This window comes from Carcharodon carcharias, chromosome 3 (assembly GCF_017639515.1).
Source record: "Carcharodon carcharias isolate sCarCar2 chromosome 3, sCarCar2.pri, whole genome shotgun sequence".
Lineage (NCBI taxonomy): Eukaryota > Metazoa > Chordata > Chondrichthyes > Lamniformes > Lamnidae > Carcharodon > Carcharodon carcharias.
This window is the reverse complement of record NC_054469.1, coordinates 230,464,130-230,488,501: the sequence shown is the minus strand read 5'-3', so window position 1 is coordinate 230,488,501 and position 24,372 is coordinate 230,464,130. Positions and strand designations below refer to the sequence as shown.

The 24,372-nt window shown below is 40.8% G+C and overlaps 1 protein-coding gene across 3 annotated transcripts in view; it reads right to left on the bottom strand.

Moving 5' to 3' along the window:
- Positions 1-24,372, bottom strand: part of LOC121275825 (LYR motif-containing protein 4) — a 247,122-nt gene that overhangs the window by 178,240 nt on the left and 44,510 nt on the right. The window lies entirely within an intron of this gene.

Here is a 24,372-nt window from a genome sequence, read left to right as displayed (position 1 = left end):
TCAAACTCACACAAAGCAAATCTAAATGGTAAGCAGAATGCTTCACGGCAGATCTTCAGACTGCGTTGGCAATAGAATTTAGGAAGTTGTCTGATACATGGACAAGATATCCAATCTTCCAGAGCTGTGCACTTGTGACTTTGATGCTAGTTAAGGATGGTATCAAATTGAAAGAAAAGACATACAACGCTGCAAAGATTAGTGGTAGCCCAGAAGATTGGTAAAATTTTAGAAATCAGCAATGGATAACCAAAAAATACTCAAGATTGGGAAATTGGAGTATGAGAGAAAACTAACAAGAAATATTAAAAAATGACAGTGAAAGCTTCTATAAGTATACAAAAAAGAAAAGAGTAGCTAAAGTGGTCCCTTAGAGAATGAGACTGGGAAATTAATAATGGGAAACAAGGAAATAGCAGAGAATTTGCATCTGTCTTCACAGTAAAAAACACAAAAAATCCTAAAAATAGTTGAAAAGCAAGGGGAAAAAGGGAGGAAAGAACCTAAAACAATCACATTCACTAGAGAAAAAGTATGAGGGAAACTAATGGGATTAAAGGTTGACCAGTCCCCTGGACCTGATGGCCTGCCTCCTGGGGTCTTAAAGGAAGTGGCTGCAGAGATAGTGGATGCATTGATTATAATCTTCCAAAATTCCCTAGATTCTGGAAAGGTCCCAGTGGAATGAAAAACGGCAAATGTAATACCAATAGTGAAAAAAGAAGGGAGGGAGAAAGCAGGAAATGATAGGCTAGTTAGTCTAACATCTGTCATTGGGAAAATTATTATTAGCATTATTAATGAGGTAGAAGCAGGACATTTAAAAAAAAATCATACAATCAGGCAGAGTCAACATGGTTTTGTAATAGGGAAATCATGTTTGTCAAATTTATTAGAGTTTTTGAGGATGTAACAAGCAGTGGATGTACTGTGTTTAGATTTCCAAAAGGAATTCGATAAATTGCCACATAAAAGGTATTGCAAGCTACATGCATTAATACACAGGGCCCTGCTCTTTGCAGACTGAGAAAACATGTACATACATTGCACCTGTTTCATCTAAACAAAATAAGTGACAGCGATTCACTGACTCATTCCTTAGGGAAATACTTGACCAATCAAGGTCAAGCTGCTTGGTTTAAATTTCAAACAATGCTTGGCAGTTAACTATCAGTCACTATCCCTGGTGCATTCTCCAATGGCAACGCCACTTGCCAACCACTCAGCACTCTCTTCTCATACAGTATAAATTTTTGCTTTCCCTTTATATTGGTATTCTTTCAAGGTGTCTTGGTGAGTGCAAGATGAAAAGCTGAGACATGTCTCGTTTTTCAGCAATACACAAGAGATTACTGCACAACTTAACAGTTCATGATATTGGTGGTGACATATTAGCATGGATAGAGGATTGACTATCTAACAGGCGACAGAGAGTCAGGATAAATGGATAATTTTCAGGTTGGCAAACTTTAACAAGTAGCGTGCTGCAGGGATCACTGCTGGGGCTCCAACTACTTAAGATCTGTTAAATGACGTGGATGAAGAGACCAACAATTTTGTAGCCAAATTTTTTGAGTATACAAAGATAGGGCGGAAAGCAAGTTGTGAGGAGGATACAAAGAGTGTGCCAAAGGATATATATAGGTTAAATGAGTGGACAAAAATTTGTATAATGTGAGATTGTCCACTTTGACAGGAAGAATAGAAAAGCAGAATATTATTTAAATGGAGAGAGGCTGCAAAAGTCTGTGGTACCGATGGATCTGGGAGTCCTTGTACATGAATCACAAAAAGTTTGCATACAAGTGCAGCAAATAATTAGGAAGGCAAATGGAATGTTGGCCTTAATGCCAAGGGAGATGAAGTATAAAAGTAGGGGAGCCCTGCCACAACTGTACAGCGCATTGTTGAGATCGCAGCTCAAGTACTGTGCACTGTTTTGGTCTCCTTTTTTAAGGAGGGATATATTGCAATGGAAGCAGTTCAGAGAAAGTTTACTAGACTGATTCCTGGGATGAAGGGTTGTCTTATGAGGAAGTATTGAGCAGGTTGGATGTATACTCATTGGAGTTTAGGAGAATGAAAGGTAAGCTTATTGAAACATGTAAGATTCTGAGGAGGCTTGACAGGCTGGATGCTGAGAGGATATTTCCCCTCGTGGGGGGAATCTAGAACTAGGCAGCACAGTTTCAAAATTAGGGTTCTCCCTTTTAAGATGGAAATGAGAAGGAATTTCTTCTCTCAGAGATTTGTTAATCTTTGGAATCCTCTCCCATAGAGAGCGGCAGAGGCTGAATCATTGCATATATTCAAGGCTGAGCTAGACAGATTTTTGATCCACAAGGAAGTTAATTGTAATTGTTGGAGGGGTGGTGGTGGGGGAATGCAATCAGGAAAGTGGAGTTAAGACCACAATCAGATCATCCATCTTATTAAAATAACGGACCAGGCTTGATGGGCAGAATAGTTTACTCTTGCTCTTATTTCTTATGATCTTATGTCATATTGATGCATTTTACCACTTTGTTGTTCAGCACTATCTTGTCAATGCAATTTTGTGTTTCTTTGCTGAGTATAGATTGACTGTCCAAAATAACCTTTTCCACCTTACAACAGAACCAGAAAATGGCTAAGATTTAGCCAATTTCTAAACCCTAGCATTTAATCATGTACATTTTGGTCTTACAACAAAGTATTTAAGATGTCAAGAGCAATGCATGGGACAAAATAGTGTACTGAACGTTGATTTAATTGCTTATCTCAGGGCAAAACACCACCAAGTCAAAACAAAATTGTTTAAAAATTATGTCCACTGTCTAAATATATACAATTATGCAAATTGGAGGAAAACCTTAAATCTGAAGAAATTTAATTTGATGGTGTTAACAAGTTTTGGGATGTCTTCAAAAAATGTTGCCTGTTGGTAAGTGAATCATGATTCAGAAAGTAAAAATACAATATCTTTAAGATAATGATGCAAAAAATTGTCTCTGCTAGAAGAACTTTCAACATACAAGTGACAACTTTACCTTTGAGCTTCTGAAAGAGAGTCAAGGGCATGAGCATGACTTAACAATCAAACTCTTCAATGGTAGGATTTGAAAATTCAAGTTATGAGGGTCAACGTGATCTGAAAATCTTCTTTAACACCCTGAAAATTAGAATCAGCTTGTTATGTTACAGTTTCACCCCAATGAAGAATGCAATATCCGTAAAAGTACAAACAGGATGGCAATTTAATTGTACAAAGCAGATTGCAACTTTTCTACCCAATTTTTGGGGGAGAATCAATTCCAGGAAATCTCAGATACCTTACTCATTCCCACTTCTAAGCAAAAAGGGAGAAAATGTTGATTAGATCAATTACAGTGACAGCTTCACACTCCTCACTTCAAGGAAGATTCAAATGCACATTTTTATGAATTGACTTTCAGAGAAATTGTTGCAAAGGCTTATATGAGAAAAAGGAAAAATTGTGAGAGAGATAGAAACAATGGAAAGATGAGGAAGATGAGAAGAAGAGAAAAAAAAACTGAAGTGTAGGGGAAGGGAATCAGCACTGAGGAGGAGAAGAAGGATGAAAAAAGTAAAGGAGACCAGCAAGAAGCAAAAGTGGAAGTTGAGAACAGTGGTATCATTAACACATACTAGAGATACTCGGTGTATTTCAATGGGGATCAGCGCAAATAAATTTGAGAACCAGCACACCATAGCTTTTTGCTCACTTAGCATGAACAGCAATTGACTTAAATGTCTTGGGGCCCCATCCACAATCTTTGCTCAAGTATCTGCAAGCATTGTGGCGTTGGCTGTATACTTGGAAGAAAACTTAAGTCTGAGTGGGAGCCTGCCAGCAATTCTAGATGTGAGGTTTCCAATATCCTAATTTTCACCTGTTTAAAAAACTTCAAATTTGACAAGGAATTTCAAACTACAAAAGGCAAATGGAATGGAACATATCCCGTTTTCAAATGTAATTTGGTTATCTTGTTAACGCACACATCGATTCAAAGGGTTTTGTGGCTATGCTGGCTATTTGGTTCAAATCTAAATGCAGAACACATACATGCCAACCTAGAAAACTAATACAAGTTGAACCACAGCTTCACAAAAGCTGACCAAAGGAAAAAGGCACACTTGAGGCCTTATGATGCCTGACACAATTTTACATGAAGTGAAATGGAACATAGATAGGTGACGCATTAAACTGCAGGTGTACTCAACATCTGATCACTTCTAATTTGGAAGCAAAAATCCCAAGCTGGATAACAAGCACAGAATGCAGCATTGGTGAATTTATGAATTACTGGCACTGACTGCAATTCTACTTACAAAGCAATCCTAAAATAAATTCTTTCTTGACTTGCCTGATTCACAAAAGTATTGAAAAAAGTCATCTGTTTCTCTATAGGTGAAAGCATTTATAAAATGAAATACATACCTGTCATGTAAATCAACACAAAAGAAGCTTGGTGAATACAATACTGTGATTAAAATTAATAAAAAAAGGTCATCTCTAAAGAAAAAACAAATCGGTTTCATTAATTAAAAGGGAGGGGCTGGAGCAACAGAACATTACACTATAAATATTTTTCTAAATGCCATGACGTGATCTAATAAAATATTTTCAATCAATATTCAAAAAGCACTTTATTCTTTTTTGAAATGAACAAGACTAAAATTTACTATGTCACCCTTGAGTCAGTGGTAACCGTCTCTCTAAGTTAGGAGGATGTAGTTCAAATCCTACTCTAGGACTTATACGCATAATCCAGGCTGAACATTTTGTGCACTGTTGAGTGAGTGCTGGACTGTTGGAGTGTCATCTTTTAGATAGGGCATAAAAAGTCCCATCAAAGTCCCTTCTCAGATAGATATAAAAGATCCTGTGACACTATGTGAAGAACAGCAACAGAGTTTTTCCGATATCTTGGCTGATATTTATCCTTCAACCAAAATCACCAAGACAAATTATGTCCGCAAGCATGACCATGCCGCTTGCCATTTCAACACACCACCCTGCTCTCATGCTCACATGTCTGTCCATGACCTGTTGCAATGTTCCAGTGAAGCTCAACGCAAACTGGAGGAACAGCACCTCATCTTCTGACTAGGTAATTTACAGCTTTCTGGACTGAATACTGAGTTCAACAACTTTAGATCATGAACTCTCTCCTCCTTCCCCACCCCCTTTCCGATCACCCCTTTTTCCAATAATTTATATATATTTTTTCTTTTCCCACATATTTCCATTATTTTTAAACGTATTTCCATCCATTGTTTCATCTCTACCTTTTAGCCTATTTTGATTCCCCTCCCACCCCACCTGCACTAGGGGTATCTGTCCCTTGCTCGTCCTGCTTTCCATCCTTAATGTCCCTATTAGCACATTTCTTAGCTAATATCACCACTATCAACTCCTTTGTCCTTTTGTCCATGACATCTTTTGGAAATCTCCACTATCACTGGCCCTCTATCCAGCTCTACTTGTCCCACCAACGCGCCAACCTCCCCCCACCACCCCTCACCTCCCAATGGAGGGAAGGAGAGCCAGTTCATCCCTCCTCACCTGGGAGCATAATAATTGGGGGTACCTTGTCCGGGATAATGAATTGAGGGAACCTCGCCGGGGACCTGTCATAACAACAAATTACTACTGCAGTTTCATACAATATAATAACGCCCCAGTAAATATCAGGGCCAAAATATCCCACTATCAAAAGTACCACCAGAAGCTAATGTCATTCTAGTAAAAAGTGTTTTCAGAACTGCATCAGCAGCTTTAGGGCATTTTTATAATACCACAATTCTATGAACTCGATGTAGACGATGGTGCTAGCAAACATGATTTTGGCACCCTCGATATAGCTGATAGCAATGGAGACACACCTTTTCCAATATGCCACTCGTATTTACACTTCCCTTTTATTAGCCTTGTAAACACACCAAGCAGTTCAGCCTAATTAAGCCATGAAATCTTTTCACGTGTAGTTGGGACGTTTACTATGTACTTGCTGAGGGTACAAATTGAACTTCTGTTTGAATATTGTACATGAGTCCCAGGTGCAAACAAAACACTTACAGTCTGAAAAATTACATCAATTTCCAACCAAGGACAGTGCATTTTGATTGATAGGCTAGTTTTGTTACACCACCGGCAATTTTCTGGAAATCAACATAGGGATGCACAGTTAATTTCATTTTGAGGCCAACGAACAGGTTTATTAATTATCCTATATATGCAAAGGGAGAATGTGTAAAAACTAACCACTATTACTCCCTGTAACAAAAAAGAAAACTTCTCTGTTGCAAACTATGACAAACCAGACAGCATATCTCAGTCATACAGAAAGAAGTGGCGTAGTGGTATTGTCACTGGACTAGTAATGTAGGCAATGCTCTGGGGACCCGGATTGAATTCAATAAAAATTTGGAAATAAAAGTCTAATGATGACCATGACGATATTGTCGATATGTTGTAAAAACCCATCTGATTCATTTTCTGCCCTTACCTGACCTGGCCTACTTGTGAATGTGGTTTACTCTGAAATGCCCTCTGAAATGGCCTAGTAAGCCACTCGTATCAATCCGCTAAAAGGAATGGAATGGAACCAGATAGACCACCTGACATCAACCTAGACACTGGAAATGACAACCGCAAACTCATTTGGGGGCTAGTGCCAAAATTGGGAGAGACTAGTCAAACAACAGCCTGACATAGCCGTAATCACGGAAGCATGTTCCAGACACCACCATCACTGGTTACGTCCTGTCCCACCAGGACAGACCCAGCAGAGGTGGTGGCACAGTGGTAAATGGAAAGGAGTTTCCCTCAACATTGACTTCAGGCCTCAAGTCAAACATGGGCAAGGAAACCTCCTGCTGATTACCACATACTACCCCAGCTGATGAATCAGTACTCCTCCATGTTGAACACTACATGGAGGAAGCACTGAGGGTGGCAAGGACACAGAATGTACTCTGGGTGGGGACTACAATGTCCATCACCAGTAGAGACCGAGTAGGCCAAGTCCTAAAAAGCATAACTGCTAGACTGGGTCTGCAGCAGGTGGTGAGGGAACCAACAAGAGGGAAAAATATACTTGCCTGCCGCAGATGTCCATGACAGTATCGGTAGGAGTGACCAATGCATAGTCCTTATGAAGACAAAGACCCATCTTCACATTGAGGATACACTCCATCGTGCTATGTGGCACTACCACCATCAATGGGATAGATTTCGACAGATCTACCAACTCAAAACTGAGCATCCATGAGGTACTGTGGGCCACCAGCAACAGCAGAATTGTCCTCAAACACAACCTGTAGCCTCATGGCACAGCATATCCCCTACTCTACTGTTACCACCAAGCCAGTGGATCAACTTTGGTGAATGAAGAGTGCAGGAGGGCACGCCAGGAGTAACACCAGGCAAACCTAAAAATGAGGTGTAAACCTGGTGAAGCTACAACAGAGAACTACTTGCATGCCAAACAGCATAAGCAGCAAATGATAGACAGACAGACAGCTCCACAAATATCTCTATCAATGATGGGGAAACCCAGCACGAGGGCAAAAGATAAAGCTAAAGCATTCGTTACAATCTTCAGCCAGAAGTGCCAAGAGGATGATTCATCTCAACCTCCTCCGGAGGTCCCCAGCATCACAGATGCCAGTCTTCAGCCAATACTGAAGGCACTAGATACTGCCAAGGCTATGGGCCCTGACAATATTGCAGTGATAGCACAGAAGATTTGTGCTCCAGAACTTGCCATGTCCCTAACCAAACTGTTCCAGTACAGCTACAATGATATTTACCCGGCAATGTGGAAAATGTACACAAAAAGCAGGACAAATCCAACCCAGCCAACTACTGCCCCATCAGTCTACTCTCGATCATCAGTAAAGTGATGCAAGTCATCAACAGTGCTATCAAGTGGCACTTGCTAAGCAATAACCTGCTCAATTTGGATTCCGCCAGATCCACTCAGCTCCTGACCTCATTACAACCTTAGCTCAAACATGGACAAAAGAGTTGAACTCCAGAGGTGAGAGCGAATGCCCTTAACATCAAGGCGCATTTGACTGAATGTGGCATCAAGGAGCCCTAGCAAAACTGGAATCAATGGGAATCGGGGAAAACTCTCCGCTGGTTGGAGTCATACCTAGCACAAAGGAAGATGGTTGTGGTTTTTGGAGGTCATTTATCTCAGTTCCAGGACATCACTGCAGGAGTTCCTCAGGGTAGTGTCCTAGGCCCAATCATCTTTAGCTGCTTCATCAATGACCTTCCTTCCATCACAAAGTCAAAAGTGGGGATGTTCACTGATGATTGCACAATGTTCAGCATCATTTGCGACTCCTCAGATACTGAAGGAGTCCATGTCCAAATGCAGCAAGGCCTGGAGAATATTCAGGCTTTGGCTGACAAGTGGCAAGTAACAATCGTGTCACAAAAATGCCAGGCAATGACCATCTCCAACAAGAGAGAATCTAAGCATTGCCCCTTGACATTCAATGGCATTACCATCGCTGAATCCCCCACTATCGACATCCTGGGGGTTACCATTAACCAGAAACTGAACTGGACTAGCCATATAAATACTGTGGCTACAAGAGCAGGTCAGAGGCTAGGAATCCTGTGGTGAGTAACTCACCTCCTGCCTCCCCAAAGCCTGTCCACCATCTACAAGGCACAAGTCAGGAGCTTGATGGAATACTCTCCACTTGCCTGGATCAGTTCAGCTTCAACAGCACTCAAGAATCTTGACACCATCCAGGACAAAGCAGCTTGCTTGATTGGCACCACATCCACAAACATTCACTGTCTCCACCACTGATGCACAGTGGCAGTAGTGTGTACCATCTACAAGATGCGCTTCAGGAACTTACCAAGGCTCCTTAGACAGCACCTTCCAAACCCATGATTATTACCACCTAGAAGGACAAGCGCAGCAGACACATGGGAACACCACCACCGGCAACTTCCTCTCCAGGTCACTCACCAACCTGACTTGGAAATATATCGCAGTTCCTTCACTGTTGTTAGGTGAAAATCCTGGAACTCCCTCCCTAACAGCACTGTGGGTATACCTACACCACATGGACTGCAGCGGTTCAAGGCAGCAGCTCATCACCACCTTCTCATAGGCAATTAGGGATGGCCAATAAATGCCGGCATAGCTAGCGAAGCCCATATCCCATGAACGAATTTAAAAAATATAGAAAGAGGCCAAGATAGCCATGTTTAATTAATGGCCTAAGATTTGTCAACACTGAGAAAATTATGCAGCTGGTAAGATCAGCTAAGGACAAATTTCACTTGATTTAATCTCCACTGATATAACCCTAATAAGGTTTTATTGTGTGGGAAAGAAAACGGGATCACTCTCCTTTTTTTTGGAAGATTGAAACAGAATGGCTCAACACTTGGTGATGTTACATAGTGGAAGCAACATTCAATGTTCACCCTCAATAACTTGCACCACGGGCAATCAAAATATTGAATGAATGCAAAACACCAATGATCTAATGTATGACACTATCAAAGGTGGTTTCTGTGATCTCCAGCCTACCGATACATTTCCCTTGAAAACTGCATCATACAAATCTTGGTGTTGTTACCTTGAACATATACTAATTACCTCCATTTTACTAATCACACGCTAGAAAGGCAACTTAAATGGGAATAACTTGATACCACCATAAAGGCAGAATCCATGAATCAGGTTGACTACCTAGGGTAGGTGGAAAAAGAGGTGAAAAAGTATTAGTAGTATAGTAAAGTCCCGCCATTTGCAACTTTAATTGACTGTCACTACTCTTCAAGAAATGCCTACCTCCTTGAAGAAGTTCTGTTCTTTTCTGCGACAAGATTTCCGTTCCTCTCTTTTGCCCTGCTCACCTTCCTTGCTTTCCATTTCCCTCCTGGTGTTTGACAAGGTGTTTATTAAAACCCGCTTTCACAGCCACATCTCCCTTCTCAGTGACATCTTTTGATGATCTGCTTCTATCACTACTTGTTTGTCCCTACAACCACACCCCCACTCCTCTCTCTCTCTCCCCCCCCCACACACACACCTTAAACCAGCTTATATTTCAACTCTTTCTTGGACTCAAACTCAAGTTCTGTCGAAGGGTCATGAGGACTCGAAACGTCAACTCTTTTCTTCTCCGCCGATGCTGCCAGACCTGCTGAGTTTTTCCAGGTAATTCTGTTTTTGTTTTTGCAACTTTAAGTAACTGCTGAACATATACTAATTACCTCCATTTTACTAATCACATGCTATGAAAGGCTACTTAAATGGGAATAACTTGATACCACCATAAAGGCAGAATCCATGAATCAGGTTGACTACCTAGGGTAGGTGGAAAAAGAGGTGAAAAAGTATTAGTAGTATAGTAAAGTCCCGCCATTTGCAACTTCCTGGTTTACGTTTTCACTTATCCGCGCTTCGAACTTTGTATACAGCAAAAACCATAATGGAGCAGAGACTGGAATGTTTGGAACTGAAGTGCAGCCCGAATGAAGGGATTAACACTGTAAATGTCTGAATCTCCTTGCAATAATGGTTATGTTCATTTTGAAATCTTCACCGATATACTGTTCAGAGGTTCCCCCATCTGTCGGATACAGGTACTTCACCACAATTTAGAGTGCAGAAACTGCCCAAACCAATGCTCCCCTCGTATGGCTGGAACCTATCTAATGCAGCCCCATACAAAATCAAGTTCATTGTTCATGTTGAGGCTTCATGGGAACGTAAACCCCGCGAAAGGCAGGACTTTACTGTAATTATAAAAAAAGTTCTATGAAACGTGAACATGTCACACATCAGATGATAAGGTGATTATGTTTCAAGGACCACAGATGAGTATCTACAATATTGCATTTAGTGCATAAGAACATTTTATCAGTATTTATTTTATTCAAGTTCTTGAAAATATAAAATAGAATTTAGATTTTTAAAATTTGACTTTACTTAAAATATTTGAAGGTTATGACAGAGCTCTTGATGAACATTTTGTTACAACACTGCACATATTTTGCACGTTTTACTGTTGCATACTTGTAAACAAATTGGCTTGCATTATTTCGGTGTGTTAGGCCACTTCAAAAATCTAAAATGTTTACAAGAAAATCTCTCAAATGTTTCAGATTCAAAGAAACATTAATAACAGATTTCACATGTGCTGCCTTGTTAAAGTGATGACAGATTGCAAGACTAACAGGCTTGACCTTTGGTCTCATCCCTCAACCACCCAGTCGAGTCTTAATTTGGGCAATGCAACATACACCTGCGTCTCGAAAGTCCATCATTCACACCCAACTTGCACTATTAAAATGTAGATCTCTTCTACAGCAAAAAGCTGGTTGGGGGTTTTCAACCACAGAATAATTATTATATATAGGCTTATTGACCCATACAAGGATTTACAACCAAGGTTATGTCACACAATAGGGTTTTTGTCTTGTGCTCAGCTCTCCAGTGGCATGATTGAGGCCACAGATCCTTGGGTAACTTTTTCCACAAAACAAGTGCTTTTTAGTTTTTCTGATCATACTTGATTATTATATTTTTCAACCTTAATTATGGGGAAATAAATATTTAATGTCCAAATTTTACATTAGCAAATTATGTATTTTAAAAAATGACAATAACTTTTCCAGATAAATAAATGTGGCTTCAACCTACTCTTTTCCCAGGACTGCTGATTTAGGAACAGGACGATAAGCAAGAAAGCTTTCTCTCAGTTTGGCACAGCAGCAAAAGAACGTATTGTCTTATCTCACAAAACCATGTTCAAAGTTATTGGACAACTCATTCTGCTACTGTAAAATATTCTACCAATTTCTTTGTCAAAAAGGCCTTATATTAGGGTAGATAGTGATGCTTGTTGAAATGTGATGAAAGCTAGCTACTACAGGGTATGCAAGCTTTGGATTTTTCCCCAGATTCAAACCACGTACTTCTCTCAGTACAGCAATGGCACAGTATTGTGGTGGAACCTAGAAGTCAGAAGAGAACTGAGGACACATACCTTCTATTAGTAAGAACAGACCTTTAACTAGAATGGAATCTGACTGTTCAACTTAGTAAGTTAAAGCCTCAACTGGAGTACTGTGTCCAGTTCTGGGTAATATACTTTAGGAAGGATGTGAAGAGACAGAGTGCAGAAAAGATTCACAGGAATGGTTCTAGAGATGAAGAACTTCAGTTCAGTGGCTAGATTGGAGAAGTTGGGGCTGTTTTCCTTGGAAAAGTGAAGGATAAGGGGAGATATGATAGAGATCTTCAAAATCATGAAGGGTCTGGACAGAGTAGATAGGAAGGAACTGTTACTGTTGGCGGAAGGGTCAAAAACAAGAGGACACCGAGTTAAGGCGACTGACAAAGTTGCAACTGTGACATGAATAAAGAATTTTATGCTGTGTGTGGTTAGGATCTAGAAGCTCTACCTGAGTCTGTGGTAAAGGCAGATTCAATCAAGGCCTCCAAAAGAGAATTAGATAATTATTTGAAGTGAAAGATTTGCAGGGCTACAGTGGGAAAAGGCAGTTTATTGGACTAGGTGCGTTGCTTTTCAAGAAAGCCGGTATGGACACAAAAAGACGAATGGTCTCCTTCCATGCTGTCATCACTCCCTAGGCTGGATCTTACAGTTTTCGGTAAGATGAGGGAAGCAGAATGGAAAGTGAATGGTCAGCTCACTTCTGTCCCTGTCATCTCAGCATGGTGAATTGTGCCAGATGGCCAATTAGTGGTGCGAAGGAGGGCTCCGCTCCAAATAGGGCATCTAGGCTGGGACGTTATGTGGGAGAGGGGTGATGCCATGACCAGGATGACCCTCAAGGCTACAAATTTAAAGGCCCCCAACCTCTCAGCCTCTCTTTAACTTCTTATGTCAGCCTTTTAACAGTGAGTAAATTAGGTTAAAAAACAAACAGATGCTACCTCATTCACCAGCAGATTCTGCTACTACATGCAGCCATGATTCCTGTGGCAGGACTTTTCTTCCACCCTTGTGCCACCTTCTCATAATCATTATAAAGCACTCCTAAACTTTTTCCCATTCGACGTCTGAAAAATATGCCGGGCAACAAAAGATTCCATACAATTGGCTCTTTAACAAGCTCAGTGGCTTGTTAATTGCTATTTCAAAATGGCGGACAGGCTTCCAATTTCCATGCCCACTCACCTTCCATAATATCCTAGACCGGAGCGATGACGTCACATTGCCAATGTCATTGAACCAGATGTTAAGCATGCACATGGTTGGGTGGGGGGAGAGCTAGTGGAGGTGTGTAAAATCCATCCCTATGATTCAGTGTATTCTTGTTATTGGAACAATTAAATTTGTCCAGACCAAATGTTGAGTTAATATTCATCAATTAGCTTAGCAACAAGATCTTCTATGAACATTTTGTCATTTCAAATTTGTTGATCAATATAATCGTATATTGATGTTGAACATCGGTGATACTGGTACTGCAAATTTGGGCCATTTTATATATGTAACACCAATACTTACAAATCAAGATTATTGAGCATCAGGTACATAGGAACATCAGCTCCAGAGTCACCTCCTAGTCATACATCATTCCAACTTCAGAGTATATCACCATTTCTTCACCATAACTGGATCAAAATCCTGGAGCACTCTACTTAACAGCATTGTGGGAGTAACTTCACCACCAGACTACAATGGTTCAAGAAAAAGGCCTACCACCTTCTCAAGGGCAGCTAGGGATGGGCAATAAATGCTGACTTTATCAGTAATGCACCTAATCCAAGACTGAATAAAACAAAATGATTATAATGAAGCCTCCATTATTCCAGGCTCCATCTTCTCAATTATTTACAGAAATATTTGAAAGTCTTGCTCCCATTGTTCCTCAATAACCACTTGATTAATGTGTCCTCTGTTAGTGATTCTATTTTCTCTTTTCTGCGCATAAGACTACATTCCTTTTAATGGTATATTGGTCTTGATTTGCATGCCTAGGGTTGGGATATTGCTGTAACATATTGGCAGATTGGACTGCAGTTGTTCCAGAAGGCTGCTCACCATCACCTTCTCAAGGACAATTCTCTTGTTGATCATTGCTCTTGTAGTAACCGACAGTTTAAGTGATTACAAAGGATTTTGCCTCCATTATTCCATCCAGTTCATTAAAAGTGGTAACCATTCTGGGTGAATCAGAGCCTCAAGATTTCAGTTTTTAAATTTGCATTTGCAGAGAGGCCACTCTGCTTTGTACCTGCTTCATGAAGAAGCCTTAAATCAGCATCCCAAGGTATGAGCAGCCATGAAGAAAACTTGAAGAATAAGTTGAATAAGCTTCATTACAGACTTGGAAGTTGAGGAATCCAGAGTGAGTGGAAGTCCATTGTAAGGTCTCTGAAGAAATTGCTGCAGTTTTAAAGGTTTTTTTTAAAAAAAAGGAAACGTAAGGACCAGTGGACAATAAAAAGCTGTGACAGTGAAATGAAACATAGGCTGTGAGTACAACACTTTTAAACATTTTGGAAATGCTGAGTTTTTCTAAGCACGCTAAACTCAAAGGGAAATAGCTTCAAACACATTTTAAATAAGGAGAGCAGATTTTCTCCCAAACTAAAACAAAGGCATAACCAAGTTTCCAAGCCCACTGCAGTGCAGCTCAGCACAAAAAAACACTCTGTACCGGCATTGATACATTTGTTGTAAAATACAGCATCTGCAAAGCTTTTTCAAAGATCTGTCCAGCAACAAGAGCTCAGGAAATACAGAGGTAAGCCAACTGTACCTTAGCAACTGCAGCCTGAGTAAAAAAAGGTTACTGCCTTAAAGTGGCAATCACATTTAAAGCGGTAAATACAAGGAGAAAGAAAACAGCTTTGAATAGCAAATTAGGTTTTGCTGTTGGGGGATTTGAAAAATATCCGTTGCGAGGACAGAGAGTTAATTAACATTTTATTGTGTTTACTTAAATTCCAATTTTGGTGCAATAGATTGCATCAAGTGCACATCTGGTACCATATGGGGACTCCAGGACGCTACTCATGTCCTGGACAACTACATGACCAGAAAGTGCTGCCAAATGGAAAAACTCAAGCCCCGTATCTTGGAACTTGAGGAGCAGCTGGTGTCACTGAGGAGCATTCATGAGGATGAGAGCCAAGTGGGTAACACATTTCAGAAGGGAGTCATCCATCAGTTTAAGAAGAAGCAGGCAGAGGGGGACTGGGCGGCTGTCAGACGGATAAGAAAGGCAAGGCAGGTAGTGCAGCAGACCCCTGAGGGCATCCCACTTTTTAACAGGTACTTAGTTCTGAGTACCAATGGGGGAGGGGGTTCCTCTGGAGAGAGCAGTGAGAGTCATGACCAGAGCACCATGGGTGGTTTGGTTGTGCAGGGAGGGATGAGAAAAGGAGAACAATAGTGGTAGGGGATTCTATAGTTAGGGAAAAAGACAGGCACTTCTGCAGTCGCAGACGTGATTCCAGGATGGTATGTTGCCTTCCTGGTGTAAGGGCCATGGATATCACCAAGTGGCTTCAGAGCATTCTGGAGGGTGAAGGTACACAGCCAGAGCTCGTGGTTCATGATGGTACCAACAATATAGATAGAAAAAGGATGAGGTCCTGCAGGCTGAGTTCAGAGCATTAGGAAAGAGATTAGCAAGCAGGACCGCAAAGGTAGTTAGCGCCGGATTACTTCCAAGGCCACGTGCTAGTGAGTATGGAAATAGGAGAATACATCAGATGAATGCATGACTGGAGAGATGGTGCAGGAGAGAGGGATTCAGATTTCTCTGGGGCATTGGGACCGGTTCTGGGGAAAGTGGGATCTGTACACATTGGACGGACGACACCTGAATAGGACTGGGACGAATGTCCACGTAGGGAGATTTGCTAGTGTTGTTGGCGAGGGTTTCAACTAGATTGGCAGGGATATGGAAACCTGAGGGCAGATTCAGATAGAACAAATTCAGAGCAGGGAGTAGAAGACAGAAAATTAACGGGAGATTCTGAAAGACAGAAGAAGCAAAGGTTAAAAGGTTAACAGCACAGGAATTTGGCAATGTTAAAAAGTATTTATTCAAATGCAAGGAGTATAGCAGACAAAGCCAATGAACGGGGAGCACAGATAGACTAATGGCAGACTGATATCTTTGCTATAACAGAAACTTGGCTTAAAGAGGGGCAAAAATGGCAGCTTGACATCCCTGGATGTAGGATTTTCAGGCAGGAAGGAAAGGGGTTAAAAAAGGTGGGGATATTGCATTATTGGTTGAAGGATCAATTATAGCTCTGAGGAAGGATGATATACTAAATGAATCATCAAATGACGCCATATGGGCTGAGCTCAGGAATAAAAAGGAGGCAGGCACACTACTAGGTGTGTACTACAGACCCCCAAATAGTGAGAAGGGGAAGAGCAAATATGTAGGCAAATTTCTGAGTGCAAAAACAATAGGGCAGTAATAGTTAGGGACTTCAACTATCCTAACATCAACTGGGATACAAACAGCGTAATAGGCATAGAGGACACAAAATTCTTGAACTGCATTCAAGAAAATGATTTTTTAGCTAGCACGTAACAAGCCCAGTGAGAGGGAGTGCAATTCTAGATTTAGTCTTAGGAAGTGAAGCTGGGCAAGTGAATGAAGTAGCAGTGGGTGACTATTTTGGAAATAGTGACCATAATACGGATAGTTTTATTATAATTATGGAAAAGGATAAAGGTAGAACAGGAGTACAAGTTCTAAATTGGGGAAAGACAAAATTTACAAAGCTGATAGCTGAATGTGGACTGGTTATAGCTACTTGAAGGGAAATCAGTGACAGTCCAGTGGGAGGCATTCAAAAGCGAGATTCAATGGGCACAGTATATACATGTCCCCACAAAGAGAACGGGTGGTACTGCCAAACCTAGAGTCCCCTGGTTAGCTAGAAGTATACAAGCTAAGATAAAGCAAGAAAAAAAAGTCACAAAAAAACTCAATACAGTAGAAAGCTTAGAGAAATATAGAAAGTACAGGGGTAAAGTAATAAAGATAATTAGGAAAGCAAAGAGAGGACATGAAAAATAATGGCAGGTAAAATCAAAGAAAAACCCAAAGATGTTTTACCAGTACATAAAGAGCAAGACAATAACTAAGGAAAGGGCAGAGCCAATCAGAGATGTATATGGTAACTTGTGCTCTGATGCTGAAGATGTAGGCAGGGTTCTCAATGAGTATCTTGTCTGTCTTCATTAAGGAGAGGGATGAAGCAGATATTCTAGTTAAAGAGGAGGAGTGTGAAATATTAGATACAATCAGCATAATGAGAGGGGAAATACTGAAGGGACTGACATCCTTGAAGGTGGATAAGTCACCAGGGCCGGATGGATTGTATTCCAGGCTGTTAAAGGAAGCCAGGGAGGAAATAGCAGATGCTCCGAGAGTCATTTTCTAATCCTCACTAGGTACAGGTGAGGTACCAGAGGGTTGGAGGTCTGCAAACGTTGTACAATTATTTAAAAAGGGTGTGAGGGATAGACTAAATAATTAAAGGCCGGTCAGTCTGACTTCGGTGGTGGGCAAATTATTAGAGTGAACTCTGAGAGACAGGATAAACTGTCACTTAGAAAGGAACAGATTAATCAAGGAGAGTCAGCACGGTTTTGTTAGGGGAAGGTCGTGTCTTACTAACTTGATCAAATTTTTTGAAGAAGTAACAAGGAGGATATGATGAGGGTAGTCCAATGGATGTTATCTACTTGGATTTTAGCAAGGCATTTGACAAGGTCCCACACTGCAGATTGGTCAGAAAAGTAAAAGCCCATGGGAGACAGTGGAATGTGGTGAGTTGGATTCCAAATCGGCTCAGCGACAGGAAACAAAGGGTAATGGTTGATGGATGTTTTTGTGAATGGAAAACGGTTTCTAGTGGTGTTCCACAGGGCTCAGTGTTGGCTCCCTTGCCGTTTGCTGTATATGTTAATGATTTGGACTTAAATGTGGGTGGCATGATTGGGAAATTTGCAGATGACACAAGAATTGACAATGTAGTTGATAATGAATAGGACAGCTGTTGTATCCAGGATGATATTGATGGTTTGGTTGAGCGGGCAGAGAAGTGGCAGATGAAATTCAATCCCGAGAAGTGTGAGGTAATGCATCTGGGGAGGACAAACAAAGCTAGGGAATACACAATAAATGGGAGGATATTGAGATGGGTAGAGGAAGTGAGAGGCCTTGGTATGCATGTCCACAGGTCCCTGAAGGTAGCAGGGCAGGTGGTAAAGAAAGCATATGTAATGTTTTCCTTTATTGGATGAGGTATAGAATATAAAGCAAGGAAGAAATGGTGGAACTGTATAAAATGCTGGTTAGGCCACAGCTAGAGTTTTGTGTATTTTGTTCCGGTCACCATATTACAGAAAGGACATAATTGCTTTGGTTAGAGTACAGAGGAGATTTACAAGAATGTTGCCAGGGTTTGAAAATTGCAGCTTTGTGGAAAGATTGGATAGGCTGAAGTTGTTTTCCTTGGCACTGAGCAGTGACCTGATTGAAGTGTCCAAGATTATAAGGGGCCTAGATAGAGTAGACAGGGATGCCCCGTTTTCCCTAGCAGAGAGGTCAATTACCAAGGGGGACAGATTTAAGGTGATTGGTGGGAGGATTAGAAGGGACATGAGAAACACTTCTTCACCCAGAGGGCAGTGGGTGTTAGGAGTTCACTGCCTGGTTTGGTAATGGAGGCAGTAACCCTCAACTCATTTAAAAGGTACCTGGATCTGCACATAAAGCACTGTAACCTGCAAGGCTATGGACCAGGTGCTAGAAAGTGGGACTAAAATGGGCAGCTAGTTTTTTTACTTTTTCTTTTTCGGCCGGTGCTGACATGATGGCCTTTTTCTGTGCTGCAACTTTTTTATGATGCTATGGTTCTATATCAGCAGGTTCAAAATATGTGGACTCTCATTATTAATTTGGAATGAGCGCCCCCTGCAGGATAATTATGTATTCAGTTATTGCTTATCATGTACATTTGATAGTTTTGGCTATGCAATCACTAAACACATCACAGCAATCCATGTGGTTGATCAAATAAATTGCACAATATACCCAGGAAAGTCTTTTTCAGCAAATGGTCACAGGAATCTTTCCAGGATAAAAAAGGTCGTTCATGGAGTACTGATGTTCCCTGCACTGCTGCTGAAACGCTTCTGACAAAGTTTATCGCCAATGCTTCGATATCTGGGCACTCATTCAGCTTAACTTAGGATCACTTACCAAAATTATTAGAGTGTCGAGGATTCAAGGGAGTATTTAACCTTGTGTGGCAAATTACTCATCCTTGACTGTTGTACAAGAGTCATAAAGATCACTATTGTTTGTCATTTTACCCAATTCTAATGTAATTCAAAAACTGACAAAGCTTTCTGGCTTGAAAGTATAATTACACAACACTGAATATTACCAGTAATTCTAGTACAGCCTATTTCTAACGCCACTATCTATAGCAATTTCCTACATTACTAACACCAGCAATAGGTTAGGTTCTACATCATTATTGCAAAGCTCTAAGTGTAGCCTCAAAACCTCAAAACTTGTCACAGTCTGAATAAAAGGGCCTCCCTTTCCACATGCAGGTTTCGTGTACTCTTCAGTAGCCATTCTTTGCAGCAAAGGTGTGGGGTAGGGGGTGATTTCTAATTTAAAAAGAACACTGATTTCAGTTTACATTTTAGAAGTTTCTGCAAAGCTCATTTAAAAATTGGACAGTTAACAACCTTGTCGCGCTGCATGATCTGTATTAAGCAATTCAATTAGGGATATTTATTTTATGATAGCTGGTTCTCAATGGGGAAGTTTAATTGTAATTATGTTTCCCTCATTGTGAGATCTTGCCTAGCTTGCAAATATAAAACTATACAGATCATTCAGCAGCTATTACATCACTCCAAATGCTGAATCTTTCAGGGGAGCAGTTGGTAATGGTGAGAACAATGGCTGAGTAAAGGAGCAGGAAATACTGGAGATGTCTCTTTCAAATTGTTAGCAATCCGCTGTACACTACCAGGTTCAAAAGTGCCATTAAAAGATAAGAGTCATGATAGAAGTAAGCCAATGTGCAGCAATGTTTTTTTGCTAAATTATGTGAGAATAATGCTATTGTAGGCCCTTATTCTGCACCATTTCATTAATTTAGCATTACCATATAGATATTCCCTTTGCACTCCTAATGTGTCCCCAAAATATGGCATTCTAAATAAAAATCAATTTCCCCTAAGAAAACGTGTAAGAAGGGCTCTTGACCTGTAAGTTTTACATTTAAAACCTATTGTCTATCTGGCCCAAAAATCCTATTAATAACTTTTCCTCACTTGTTAACTCAACTACTTAAGAAGTCTTAATAACTTGCCTACTCTTTCTACTGCTTCCAGCTTGCCACTTTTAGCTCGCTGCTTCTCTCCTGGACCCTCCTGCTCATCGCTTCCCCACCCCAACCACCCAGCTCGATACTTCCCTCTCCCCTCTGGCCCTCCTGCTTGCTGACTTTTCCACTCGCCAATTCCCTCTCCCAACCCTCCAATTTGCATCCTACCTCTTGCTCATCATATCCCCTCCCCCCGACTCTCCTGCTCCTTCTTGTTTGCCATTTCCCTTTCCCGAACTCAGTTTGAACGAGGGCTTGGGAGAGAGGTGGTGAGGGGGAAAGCGAGCGAGGGAGGGAGGGCGATGGGCTCTGAGTTGGAGGTAGGGAGCAGGGCAGGTGACGGGAAGCAGCAAGGGGGAGGGGGGTCATGGAGGGAAACAGCAAGAGGGAAGGTCGGCGAGTAGGAGGTGACAACTGGGAGGAGTCAACAAGCAGAATAAGCAGGAGGGTTGGGGAGAGGAGCTGCCAGTGGGGGAGGGAAGTGGGAAGGTCAGGAGAGGGAACTGGCAAAGTGGCCATTTATTTTTAAAAAAGACCGCACATGCTTAGTAACCATGCTAACACAAAAATGGAGGCAGTGTCTGGATTTCTGCATTTAACTGCGTACGTGCATACTCCAGAAGTTGTCAGATTTCCTCCATTACAATAGTGAATGCTGATGGCCTCGCCAATATTTTCATTGTAAATTCGGGTCTACACCTTATGCATGTGGATGTTGGGGACACTTTGTGAAAAGCCTGCAGAAGCAGAATCTTAAACGCACATTGTATAGAGCATAGATTGTCATTTGGTCAGATATACCAGTGTACATTAAGATTAGGATAGTCACTGGTGTATAACTAATGGTATTTGTCCAGTAGACCATTGTTAATTTTAAGTTCCATTAAAATGGGTGGAAATGCACGCACAATTCTTTTTAAACCAAAAGAAAAATTGATCTTTTCAAAGCTGGTCTTAACCAGTTCTGATCAAGCAGTAGAGTTCACATATTCAGTAGTTGTCCCTACACATTCCATCTACTGTCTTTTGACAGACATGGATTCCATCTTAATTTATGCAATTCGAGCAAAGGATAATTGACAATTCTGTGGTATGTTAACCTATTCACTCCACCTGAAGTGTGCAATTAAGCTAAGAGAAATGGGCCTACATAATCAAAACTGTCTTACTGAATCAAAAACAAAAATACCTGGAAAAACTCAGCAGGTCTGACAGCATTTGCAGAGAGGAACAAAATTAACGTTTCGAGTCTGTATGACTCTTCAATAGAACTAAGGAAAAATAGAAGAGAGGTGAAATATAAGCTGGTTTAAGGTGGGGGGTGGGACAGGTAGAGCTGGATAGAGGGCCAGTGATAGGTGGAGATAACCAAAAGATGTCAGAGACAAAAGGACAAAGAGGTGTGAAAGCTGGTGATATTATCTAAGGAATGTGATAATAAAGGTACAGATAGCCCTAGTGGGGGTGGGGTTGGTTATCACATTCCTTAGATAATATCACCAGCTTCAACACCTCTTTGTCCTTTTGTCTTTGACATCTTTTGGTTATCTCCATTTATCAATGGCCCTCTATTCAGCTCTACCTGTCCCACCCCCACTTAAACCAGCTTATATTTCACCTCTTTTCTATTTTTCCTTAGTTCTGTTGAAGAGTCATACGGATTCAAAATGTTAACTGTGTTCCTCTCTGCAGATGCTGTCAGGCCTGCTGAGTTTTTTCAGGTATTTTTGCTTTTGTTTTGGATTTCCAGCATCCGCAGTTTTTTGTTTTTTGCTTCTGTCTTACTGAATAATGACTCTTTGGAGAAGCCCGGTTTGTAGCTGATTGTTTTGAACATTTTTTGCTGAGGCTCACAAGGGGTCATTATCAGCGAGTCCTAGATCAGTTTAAAAATGGAATAGATAGAAATGCAGGACAGTACTGTCAATAACTACCTTGACTTGTGCCTTTAACACCTCCAGACCTGACTACTTCAGTGCTCTCAGGCTGGCCATGTACCAGTGTTACTGAAGAAAAGGGCAATTGTCCCCCATACTTGAAACACTAATTCACCTTCTCCCCTTGATTATATTCTGACTGAGGCTATGTGGATCTCTATCAGTGCTACTCTGTAACTGGCTGTTGAATGTACAAGAGAACAGAATGACTAATTCTCCAATTTTCCTCTTGTGCTGAAATGCTTGGCTACATGCTCAGTTTAAAATCATAATAAAAAATATTCATGCATCTTGATATCAGCAGATTATAACACTTCAGATTTCAACAAATGCAAGCTACTGATGATTTGATTAAAAGAAAGCAGTTTCAAAGCTCTTAAAAGCAGAAAAGATCATGGTAGACATCAATAAGGAAGGCCATTTGGCCCATCTGGTCTCATTCACACAGAAAAACATTATAGCTCCAGTCATGGAATGTAACCTTCTGACTTTTGACCCGGCCAGAAGACAGGAAGGAAAATATATATCCACGTCAACCTGGCTATTATTTTTAGTTTAAAAATGGACACACAGCTTTATCCTCACTAGCAGTGACTCATACCACAGGAATTTCTATTCGTCAGAAACCAGCAGGGACGTCATTATCTTTAAAGAGGTACTAATGCCCTCTGTGACGGCCAACAATCAAATTCCAAATAAATGCATCAACATCCTTGCACATTTCTAAGGCACAGCTCCAGCCAATGGAGATGGTGTGTCTGCAAAAGACAAAAGGGACCCTGACTCCCCTATTATACACCTTGAGATTCCACACCTGGGAAAATACATCTTTTGTCCAATACCCAGGGGAACAAGTGGGAGATATGGCGCACGACCTCTCTCCAGGCTGTTAGAACCTATAATATTGCCGTCTGGAACTGAAATACCATTTTATCATCTAACAGGTAGCAGCAGAAAGAGCTCTGCCCAGGTAAAGTGCCTAGCCCTACATGGCAACTTCTGTACCTTCAAGACTAATTCATGTCTACGTGCCTTCTCCCATCATGGAAGCCCTCGCTTCTGGAAAGACGAATCACCTTGCAATAGTTTCAGCCTGCTAACCTCTGATGGAATATTTCCCTGGGTGTTTTGATTCTGGACTTGCATGAAATCATAACTCTTACTTTTGTCATGGTCTTGCCCTGTATCCCTTTCTTTCTCTTATCCCTCTTTTATTATACGAGTACAAACAGGGAGAGATGTTGCAAAACCCCTTCCTACGTTTCGTGTGTGTGTAAAAATAACTTACCTTATCTTAAGTCTTCTGTGGGAGTTTATTAATAGAGGATTTAGATCACTCCAAACTGAAGGGTTGGGGAAAACACACCACCACTTATAAAGGGGGAAATCAGAAGTCAAAACACCTTTCTGTTTACAAACAGATAGTGAGAGGAGAAATCAGGGCTATTCAAATCAATCCGTCTCCGGTCCGCTATTCTACCTTGATGTCTATTTCTTGGATAAACATACCTTGCATTAAGAACTTGCTGACATTATTCCAAAATTTGCCTTTTACTAGTTTAAACTTTCCTCATCCAACTGACAATTTAACTTGAATTAGTGTCACCAATTCTACATTTGTTATATCATTTGCTACTAATATATAATAACATATAATAAGATCTTCTTTCTCCGCAACTGGTAGTAAGTCAAAACTAAGTATCAGTACAATTCCAACCGCAGAATTCACTCCATGAACCTATATGTGATGATACCCATCAGCAACAAAACAAAAATACAATAAAATCATTCAAATTCCACTTGTGCATATTGAGGTTGCGCATGAATCACTTGAGTTTTCTCTCAATTGTTTTCCAGTAAGCACTTGTTCAGGTTATTGCATTGCAACACTACAACTGTACTGATTTAGTTTAATATTGAGAACTAGATTTTAATTAAAAAATGCTGGCAACTTATAAATATTTTCTTACCTCCTCACAACACCTAAATAGACTTGTAAATACAAAAGTGAACTT